Consider the following 11215-nt stretch of genomic DNA (forward strand, 5'->3'; position numbering starts at 1 on the left):
ATCTTCAACAAATATAACATTATAAGAATACATATTTTAAAGATAGTGAGCAAAGTCGACCCTGGTGGGCCTTAATTATCTCCACCGATGTTGTCATGTGATATAACTGGATAAGCCCTAAACTTTTGCATTAGAAATATAGAAATGTGAAACACGTCTATCTATTATTGTTTCCATCACTACGGTAATCATCATCCATCTGGGTACTGTATAGTATGCCTACTACTCGGAAGAGGATCCTCTCATGAGCTCAGGATGGGGATCCTCCTGACCATCCCATTTGGGCCGTTCAAATTTAATCCAACGGCTCTAAACAGGGGACCCTCTAAAAATTATAATAATTGCAATCGTTGGATTAAGTTTGAATGGTCCAGATAGGCTGGTCAGGAGGATTCACATCCTAAGCTCAGGAGAGGATCCTCTTCGCTACTACTCTACTCCACTCCACTCCAAATGTTTAAATAATAAAAATGATTTAAGAACTCTCATCTTCTTTTTGGTCGGAAACACGCCAAATATTGGTCAAGATTGACAAAGTACATACCACTTTTTGCTATGGACAATTTTATAATTTGCCACTGAAAATTATAATCGTTTAATTGAACCTTCTATATCATATCTAAAGGAAAAGTAACTGTATTTTACATCAGGTTTGAGCATCGATTCAAAAATTAGTCACGATGTTTTAATTTTTGAATTTTACATCATTTGGTTTTTGAATTGTACAAATTTAATCTTTTTGTCAATTTCATGTGTAATTATACATTAGGTGCTAATATGACACATACTAGGCCCACATTTTAAGCATACGTTGACAGTCAATTTTATAAAAGGATTAGAAGAGTAAAATATTAAACATTAAAATTGACAGTCAATTAGTGCTTACAATGTGGGCCAACTTGATGCCATAGAAACACGTAACATCTAATTAGAAGATGAAATTGATGGAGAGGTTGAATTGGTGTAATTCAAAAATCATGTGGTGTAAAATGCAAAATTGAAACTCGGTGACTCATTTGCAATCCAAACTTTATGATGTCAAATGCAATTAACCTAAAAAATTAATATATCTAGCGACGTTGCTATTGTAGAAAGCAAAATACCAGGTTAGTAATGGCTTTACTTATTTTTACTATATAGTGGTATCTGAAGCCAAATTAAATATTCATTTTTACTCTTCAGTATTTGGGATAGACAATGAGAGGTATAAAAAAACACCACAAACCTCTCAAAAGGATGTCTTGATTTTGTGTTGGAGTTTGAGAAGAAATGATAAGAAATAGTATTTTGTTATCAGTTTGACAAGAAATTTAGTATATAGACTATATGGACTAATGCGAAAGTTAAATGATTTTGTATGCTTGTGAGAGTTCGGTATTGAAATCAATTTTGCACACATCCATGGACAAAGGCGATATTTAGTCGGAATTACCCATGGACTCTAATGAAGGGTGAATGGGGTTGATTTGGGGTGTGAATAAATCCGGATCAGATTGCCTGCATTTCTTTGGGATTGGACAATTGAATCACTGATGTAGTTCTAGAGAAGGAATGGTGTGATGTGTAACATTGTGAATCATCCTTGATGAAGGTGCCTAGACTTAGGAGATGCTTCTCCATGTCTTCGCGTAGACGAACGGTGAGAATATGTGTATAGATGATTAGAGAGAAGTTATTGGAGATCAAGGGGATATTTGTTCTCTCTAGATAAATACCCAAGCTAGGGTATTTATAGAGATCTTGAGAGAGTAGTCCCTATTAAATTGGAGTGTATCTAGGATAAGATATCTAATCTTCCTAAGAGTATGATTGTGTTGCCTAATCCCCAAGATATCGTAATTCGACAAGAATAGGGGTCTCTTACTTGGGAGGCAAGTAGTATAGTTAACGAACTTAAGCTTAGTTTGTCGGACTAAAGCTGTCTAATTATGGGCAATTATGGGCTCCGATTAGTCGGCATGCCGTACCAACGAGGATAGAGAGAGAAGATCGAGAGGGAGAGAAAGAGGAAGGAAAGAGAGAGAGAAACATAAAGAGATGGAAGACCAGTGTCATCTGAACTAAGTAGTAGGGTGGTGGTGTTTGTTGGGGGCGGGGAGTGCCGCTCAGCGACAGTAGACCTTCTTTTTTTTCCCTATTTATTAATTTTTTTTTCCTTATATGCCAAGTTAACTCATTGTAATTAATTTAGAATTTCTACCACATATGGGTTTAGTAGTACTGTATTTACTGTAATATTTATGTTGGAGCAATATTAGAAAATATGAAAATAACACAAGAATTCTATTAATAATAATCATAAAAAAAAAATTCACAACATTAATTTATGTATGAGATTAATACAAACAACTAGAGAGAAAGTTAGAAAATTTGACAAACTTGGAGTTTGAGGGTTGCATAAATGCAATGTTCTAAAGATAAAATTTTGCCCCTACTCTTGTGTTTGTAGTTCAGTAGGTGTCCGTCTCTCAGTATTCAACAATCTATAATCCGAAGTCAAAGCACTTCAATCTTCAACTCTGATGAACTTCATACATTCTGCATTCTCAAGACACAACTCGGATTTTTACTAAGACATTGGAGAAAACTCTTCTCTTAATTCTATTAGATGGGTGGGATGCTTGAGTTTATATAGAACTCAAGCCACGATTTTTGAAACATTATGATTGTTGCCTAAAGTTCCAACAAGCAGATACAACTCATGAATTTGAATTCAACTATGACACATGACTCTTAGTTTTCATTGATACAAAAATTAAATATTATTATATTAATTATAATATATAATTTCCAACAAATGTACATAATCAATCGAGGAATCGTATTTTACATAAGGTTCACAAAAAAAATGTTTACTTCACTTAAAATTTCTTTATACTATCAACTGTCATGATGATCGCTATTCCCATTCGAGATGCCAAATGTCTTGAAATATGTACTTTACATTTTTGGTTGGCCGGAAAACTCTCCAATTGAGAGATATAAAATATATATCTTGGCTGAAAATATAAATAAAAACCTCTATTTACATCTTTTGATAGTGGGACTCGCCAATCAATGGGATAAAATTAAATAGGATCTTAAATTTACATTTATCTCATTAAAGTAGAACTTCCTTTTGCATGTCAAATTTGCATCTTCCCAAAAGAGATGCTCTTAGAGCAAGTCTACCCCTACCTAATTGCCAACAGAGATGCTCTTAGAGCAAGTCCACCCCTACCCAATTACTAAAGCGAATGGGAAATTGAATTCCCCAAAACCTCAACGTTCATGTCTGCCCCAATCGAATCAGTCGGCTACATATGAGCCCAAGACTACCAGACTACCAAATCAGGCAATTCTGGACTGACCTAGCGCCTGAGTGATCTAATGTCATGCTGATGTCAACCACGTTCAAAAAAATTAGATTCCAAGGACTGATAAGCCACGCCACGTTGACGATGGAAAGGCCAGCGTCCTTTTCTTCAATTCTCCTTCTGGGTTCATGAACATTGAGCAGCAGAGGCCAAGGGTGCCTGATGAGTCGACTTCCTATTATATATTTTTCCCTAATCTTACTGTTAGTTTATTAGTTATTTTGTGAGAATTATGATACTTTGAATTATATTTCCAATGTAGGACATTTGATTTCTTCTTGAGCAAAAACTATTCAAACAAACGAATTTTGGAGTGATTCTAATTGGAGGATGTTCATGTGTCTCTCAATTTGATTGTGTCAAAGTTTTAGATTTTTCCACTGAACGATTTATTTATGACAATGAAATAAAAAAGCAGCGAGCAGTGCTGTCAAAGTGACGTTTTGGGCTTATTTGGGCTTTTTGGCATCCAAGATGATATCTTTTGGGTTTGAGGTCTTCCGCAACTATGTTCGGGACATCTCAAGCTTTAATTCAAGTCGTTTCGTCCTGTTTTGGAGCCCTGAATATCCAGAAACGTGGGATTCTTTGTGGCTGGACAAATTTTTCAAAGTTAGAATATGAATGTATTTCCTTGTTATCTTATTCTATTATGTTTCCTAGTTTTTAGAAAACTTTTTCTAGTAAGGATTTTATTTTGTAGTAGTATAAATAAGGCTTTTTAGCCATTAGGGGTTTGAGAGAGGGGAGGAAGAGAAGAACGCATCTATTTGGAACTTAGCTAGGTTTTGAAGATTCAAGTTTATTTAGAAGGTGTTTGCTATCTATGTTTTTAATAATATTTGGTTTTATGATTGTTCATAACTAATTTCTGTTTGCTAAGGCTTTCATGACTTATTAATCTTCTACCTTCACTTGGACAAAATATGCAAATTGACAATCATATTTTTATTCATCAGTCAATGAATCTAGTAGATTGTCCAAGATAGGCCAATATAGACGTCAAAATAGCACTTAATATCGTTTGGTTAAATGAACCAATAAAAATAAAATATGAAGTATATTTGCTTTCCATACTCTAACAAGAATTGCATATCAAAATGATTTCGTATTGCAGCCTACCATTCAGAGAGAGAGAGTCAAAATGATTTGGTATTGCCACCTGCCATTCACAGAGAGAGAGAGAGAGAGAGAGAGAGAGAGAGAGAGAGAGATTCATGATTTATGTTGTTGAGTGTTTGGGGTTTGAGTTAAGGGGAAGATTTTAATAGGACCTTAGGAGCCAAAAATAATCAAGAATAATATGGAGGTGACACGTGAATTCTTGGGTGAAAATGACAAATTACTCTCGAAGCATAACGGAATTCCTACGCTCGAACAGTGGACAATCATTGCTCAATGAAGTCAAAAGTGCCCAAAATAGGTATTTATTTATAACCTATTTCATCCATCCTCATCATATATTCTCCACAAGTTAACCCCCAAATCATTCCTCTTTTATTCTGTTAATTAACTAATTAATTAATTAATTATTCCATTAATTAGCTAATTAACCACAAATCATGAACCTAACCCACAAAACCATCCAAGTGGCCGGTCCTTCCTCTCCCAAGAGGGCCAGCCACACCCCTATATAAACCCCCACATTCTCTCCAAAACTCAATTCTCATTCTCTTTCAAAACTCTCTAAATTCTCCAAACATTTTTCCTTTAAAATTCTAACATTGACATCGGAGGTTCTTCGGCCAAAGCCCCCCCCCCCATCATTCATCATGGGCGCGTGAGGCACTTGGCCTTGACCTAAGGTGTTTTTTGTTTTGTAGCTGCAATTTTGTCCAAGAGTAAAGAGGAAGAAATTTGCATCCTCAACCTATAAGTAAAAAGCTCCCATCACTTTCACAGAAGAAATATATTTGATTTGCTTAAAATGTGAAACATATTTTGGGTCACAATTCATGTTGCGTGTATGACAAACAATTATGATGCTCGTTCAAAAGTTCAATCCACCTCAAATCCGTTTCTAACTCCAACTCCCTCTCTCTGCCTCTCTTCCCCTCTCTTTTCCTCTTCAATGTGCACAAAAATCCCTCTTTCCTTCTTGCTCCCTGTTTCTCTACCTTAGACAAAAGATACAAACTCAATAAAAAATTTAAAATTTTTTAGTTGGACCAGGTCACAACAACCCAATTCTACTTATGAGCTTGTCCCTTCTCAGCCGTTAGATCGTTGTTTGCACGGATGATCCGCACGCTTCGTCCGCACTTTATACACACCCATATTTGATTTGCTTTGGTAACAAGAACATGTGAAACATATTTTTGAGTCACATTCATGTTTCTTGTGCGACAAACAATTATGACTCGTTTTGGGTTGTTTCACATTTAGCTTGACCTGACTTGCGATGGATAATCACGAAAGGAAGGCATGGATTTGGAGAATCCCAAATACTAATAATATATCATGATTACACATAATTTGATTTCAATTTATTGTGTTTTTATTTTTGGGAATACATTGCAGTTATTTTGAACAAGGTATAGAAACTCCCTAAGAAAGAAAAAGAACTAGAACAACGTAATATTGTGAGTATTAGAATGAACAAGCAGTGAAGCCCGCACGATGCTGCGGGTTTCAAAACTGCCTTAAATGTGTAAAAAGTAGGGTATATATACGTGAGAAAATATGTACGAGAGAGTACGCCATAGCCATAGCCAGAGAGTACTATTTACATTCACATATTACATGCCAAAAATGGAGGATGTTAGTATGCCATCCTCATGGATTGTTCTTCAAAAGCTATGGTCCTATCTCAGGGAGATTTTAACATTTAAAACTGCACAAATCTCAAAAAGTAAAATTTGTTCCACTAAATACACCCATATGTGTAACTCCTTCCATTAATAGTGTCTCCCTTGTCATGTACGACAACGATGAACTGAAAAAAAAAAAAATTAAAAATAGAACTCGATCACTAAAGAATTGAATGAATCTAAACTGCATATGATTTGCAGGCACACAAAAATTAAAAAGCAAGATTTGTTCACATTTTGTATTGGCCATCCAATTTAGTACACCTAAAAAAAAGCATAAGCAAAAAACGATTTCTCATTCCTCAATTTCTCTCGAATCAAATAAAAAACTCATTGGCGCAAGCTAGTACATAGTAATAGGATCCCCAACAAAATTATCATAAGCAGCACTTACGGACACTTTGCATATATAAATCAAAACCCACCTCATCATTCATTACTGCTTTTTTAGGTCATAAAAAACCAGAGGAGAAAGGAAGCAGTAGGCAAGTATGGAGCAAAACGATGAAGTTTCAACTCTATCTCTAGATTTTCCTGTTGGCCTCATCGACAACCCAAATGAAATATTCATACCTATATTATGCGATATTTATAAGATATAGTTCCGTGTTAGAGCAACTCAACATGTGAACAAAATTAGACCAAATCTTTCGATTTTTCAAGTAGGCACTTGTAATTCTTGTCTCCCAAATCCACATATTCCACAATATTGCCTATATAAAAATAAATAAGTGTGGAAAAGGGAGAAAAATAAGAAAAAAAATGCAACTAATTAGTAACACAGTAATACGCATAATCAACTCAAAATAAATTGTAAGTTAAATAGATAATTACCTTGTCTGTTTTTTTGAAATTTGGCTTGACCTTTACTAATTTGATTTGAATTATCAAATGTAATGACATTGGCACTTGTTTGGCTGCTATAATGGTGCTCAGACCGAAATATTGCAACTTGGGGTGTCTCCTAGCTTCCTCAAGTTCATCTATCTCCACACAGTCTGTGCTATCACATGAACTAATTGTAGACATTCATTAAGATGAAATCGCATTGCTTTTATTTAGATCAAACCGTTAAACAATTCAGAGGGGATGACTACTTCTCATACCTTTTGTTTTGCTCTTTTTCTTACGCCGCCAGTAGGCAAACACAATGATTAGTACCAATGCCAGCACTACCGAAACTATTGGAATAGCCAGAGCACCCCTCTGTCTCAAAAAACCTTTTGATTTGCTGGTATGCTTAGCTACACACTAAAGTCGGACAAAGGATTAGGAAACCATGAAAAATAGAAAATCCCAAAAGAAAAATCAATAAGTAGCCTACTTAATATATTAATGTAGGCAGATGTGAATTTGAATGGCTTAAAACTCAATAGGTAACCTACTTAACAAACCAATTTGAATGGCTTAAAACTCAAAAATTGTGAAATTTTATACAAAAGTTTCGATCAGACCTTATTTCAAAAACATTCCTCTGTTCTTCCTGAGGCTGTGGAACAACTCCTCCACCAAACTGATTAACAGCATCTGTTTCAAGCCTAATCATTATGAGTCAATTTGGAGATTTGATAAAAGATCTCAAAAATTAAATGAATAATTCAAATAAAAAAAATCATATCAAAAGAACCCATAACTTTAAAAGAAAAACTGTCCTAAACCCTGCAAATTTAAACGAAGAATTCTAAAATGTCTGTGCATGTTGATTTTCCAAGATGGCAGAGGAAATTGTATAGCAGACTAACAATTCTTCATATGTTTGAAGAAAAAACTACATGCATGCGGCATCTACAAAGGTTTCTGAGCTTACCCAGGGGCCCAAATACAACATCATTAACAAAACATCAAAAACTCCCACACAAATTCATTCATCAAACCCCCAAAAAAAATTTAAAAAAAAGAAACCACAAACGAAAAGAAAATAACGCAGAAAATATTGATCAAAACAACGACTAAAGTATCAACCAGGTACTCACCCAAATACAATCCAATAAGGAGAATGAATCACCGGGAGATAAGGAGAGCGGCAAGCCAAGGAGAGGGGTGACGTGATTCTTAAGTTATGGGTCTCAGATTTCCCGTTCAAGGGAAAAGGGGAGGGAATGGAATTGAAGCCATATCTTTAACAATGGAGCAGGAAGAAGAGAGACGTTTGCAACTGGTCTCTAGGATTGCGATTCAGTGGCAGACTTGAAATAATACAAACTAACTGAGGGTAAAATAGGAAGCACACTGTGCTTATGTACACTAACACATTTGATTTTGAGTTTTAGTATAGATTAGATTTGGATTCTTTTTAGTATTATTGTAGATTTCCCACAGTAATTTATACTTGCTGAATAGGACCATATGATCTTCCTCATTAACTTACTATTTTACGGGTTTAACCTTTTCCCTCTTCCCTTAATGTAATACTAGCCTCTCTGCACGCACTAACGTGCGTGCGAGAGGCATTTTTGCATCACGGGCGCTACGCGCCCCAAAGATGTGTTGTTTTAGATATTTTTATATTTCTTCAGTGATTATTTTATAAATTGTGTTTGTGTCCATCACAACAATTTCTTATTATTTTCAATTTTTAATTATATTCAATCATCTAACTTAGTCTTTTTGCATCTGCCCATTGTACCCAAAAATGAAATTTATGAATTGTACACTAACCAATCCACCTCTCTTTTTTTTTTTTTTTTTTTTTTTTTGTGTTTGGCTGATAGAATTTGATTTCACGAAATGAGCTATGCTTGATCATTATTATGACTTTGGTAATTAAGTTACTCAGTCTAGTTAGAATTTTGTTATCTCCATCAGTACCATTTTACCCTTATATATTGTACTGTAGAAGATCAAGAGTTAGGTTCCTTAAACTCTCATATAAAAAAAAAATATGCTTAATTATTTAATGTTGTATAGAAAATATGAAATGATCAATATATTTTGTAACATGAGGATTAGTGGCTGTATTAAAAGGGTGCACAACAACATTTTTTTATTATGGTGGCAAAAAGGTATTATGGGCAATATTTGGCGTCATTCGAGCAGGTTGGCAGATCATTTGTTCAATGGTTGTGTGAATGGGATAGTTGATGCAGTTAGAGGAGTGAGTACATAATTATGGGTGTGCCATTTTGGGTTGGGACTGAGATGTTCAACATTAGAGCCTGCGCCAGGCTACCTAGTTCCAATTGCTTGAGTTGAAGAAAGGTTGATGAGATAATGGTGTTACCGTACAATCATCCCATCATTCCAAAGTGATAATGGTGTTATCGCATGCCATATTGTCATATTGCCACATTTGTTGAATAATTTAGGAGCATATATTCCATCCAATTTGCACATATGTGAGTAATCTCTCATACATTTTTTACTATTTTTTCTTTAAAACAACAACGAAGATAAAATGGGAAAACATATACTATTTATAAATAAAAAAATATGAAAATATGACATGTAATTTGATTTCTAAAGACATATTGACAACACTTAATGTCCTTAAATCAAAATGTTTCAGATTCATAAGTTTTCAATCAAAGTTATAGGCTAGCTAGGGATGAACTCCTAATATATGAAGCAAAGCAAAATATGGACAACATGTGCATATGTAAACGTAGCGCCTACGTGTGAAATCAAAGCCATGATTGCCACCCATTTGCTTGCACTTGATGCTTTAGATTTTCATGGTTAATCGGCAAGCAATGATGATAAAATAAGAAGTCTAACTATAATGCACAATCCCAACTATAAAGATTGTAAGCAACTTAACCTAAATACCTTTAAGTTTGACAATTTTCTCATGGAAATACTTTTACTCCAGTTACTTGTAGAATACTGAAAGATAAATATATTTGTCAAGTTTGAGGTAACAAATTGTAACCATATTTACAAAATTAAATAATAAGAAATATTACCTTAATCTTGTATTTCAACCCTTGTACTTTGAGACGGGTGTGATGCTTGTAAAACTGACAAAAAATGCAATTTTATTTATATTTGAAAATTGAATGCAATTTGAATTTATAGTATACTTTTGTATGAAAATAAGAGAAGATTTACCGTATTTAGAAAAGTTGTTTGGTCACTGTTAATTTTTTTTCTGCACCCATAAATTGTTTTATTTTATTTTATAATTTGAGATAATTAATTTGTAGAATGATATAGAGAATGCCATTAAAAATAAATAGGTAAGAAATGGTGTTGTGCCTTATTTGTTGGACTTTATTCCAAATACGTATGATCTGAGGAGTTGTTGAAGGTTCTAAACCATAAGAAAAATATAAATTAAGCAATAGATTCCGGGGAATTACCTTTAAAAATGGCCATATGATGCTCCGCCTTCCTGCAATACACTTTGTACGGGAAAAAGCAGGAAAAAGACTGGGAAAAACTGGGGATAATGGATTAATAGAAACTATCCCAGAATATGAAATTAAAATGCAGAATAAAAAGAGAGATAGAAGTTAAAGCCAAAGAAGGCAAAAAGGAAGAAAAGGGTGGAAGCAAATACCTCAGACACTGAGGATTAGAGACTGACGATCAATTGAAGGTGAAATCAAATGGCAACTACTCATAGCAGTTTGAAATCTAATGCCATGTTCATACGTTATTGTCTTTTGCATTAAGTCTGACATATGATGGTAAAATGATGAATGAAAATTACTTTAGTACTTGAAATATAAAAACTACTATATAAAACAATGAATAATTTGTAATAAAAGATAAAAACGAAAACAAAAAATTAACCATTTCCAAAGCCTCCCCAAGGCAAAAACAGAATGGCAATATTGATTACAAAGAAAACTAATTTCAAACCTTGTTCATTGTTTGTTCCACGATTATGAAAATTCCAGCAATTGATTGATGGTAGAAGAACTTCGATTCAATAATCCTGTGGAAATGCATGAGAAGATTAACATTAAGGAATAAGGAGCAGAGAACAAAACACAAAAGATTAACCACAAAAGAAATTTTATTACCGACTTTCTCAAAGGACCAGTTCTTGTTGGTTTTTTTCCAATTTCATCTTCTCCAGCAAAACAATTTCAATTTGTTCTCTCC

At 34.2% G+C, this 11215-nt stretch overlaps 1 long non-coding RNA gene across 1 annotated transcript; it reads right to left on the minus strand.

The window, feature by feature from the left end:
• Window positions 1-6864: 6864 nt before the first annotated feature.
• Window positions 6865-8312, minus strand: LOC125468029. Its single transcript, XR_007254582.1, has 5 exons — window positions 8140-8312; window positions 7621-7693; window positions 7273-7417; window positions 7001-7164; window positions 6865-6879 (listed from the first exon to the last, which is right to left on the minus strand). It is a non-coding gene; the product is annotated as an uncharacterized LOC125468029 (long non-coding RNA).
• Between the last annotated feature and the right edge of the window lie 2903 nt (window positions 8313-11215).

The sequence above is a fragment of a genome, unplaced genomic scaffold (genome assembly GCF_019419815.1).
Source record: "Pyrus x bretschneideri cultivar Hongxiangsu unplaced genomic scaffold, Pyrus_bretschneideri_v1 Contig70, whole genome shotgun sequence".
NCBI classification, from domain to species: Eukaryota; Viridiplantae; Streptophyta; class Magnoliopsida; order Rosales; family Rosaceae; genus Pyrus; species Pyrus x bretschneideri.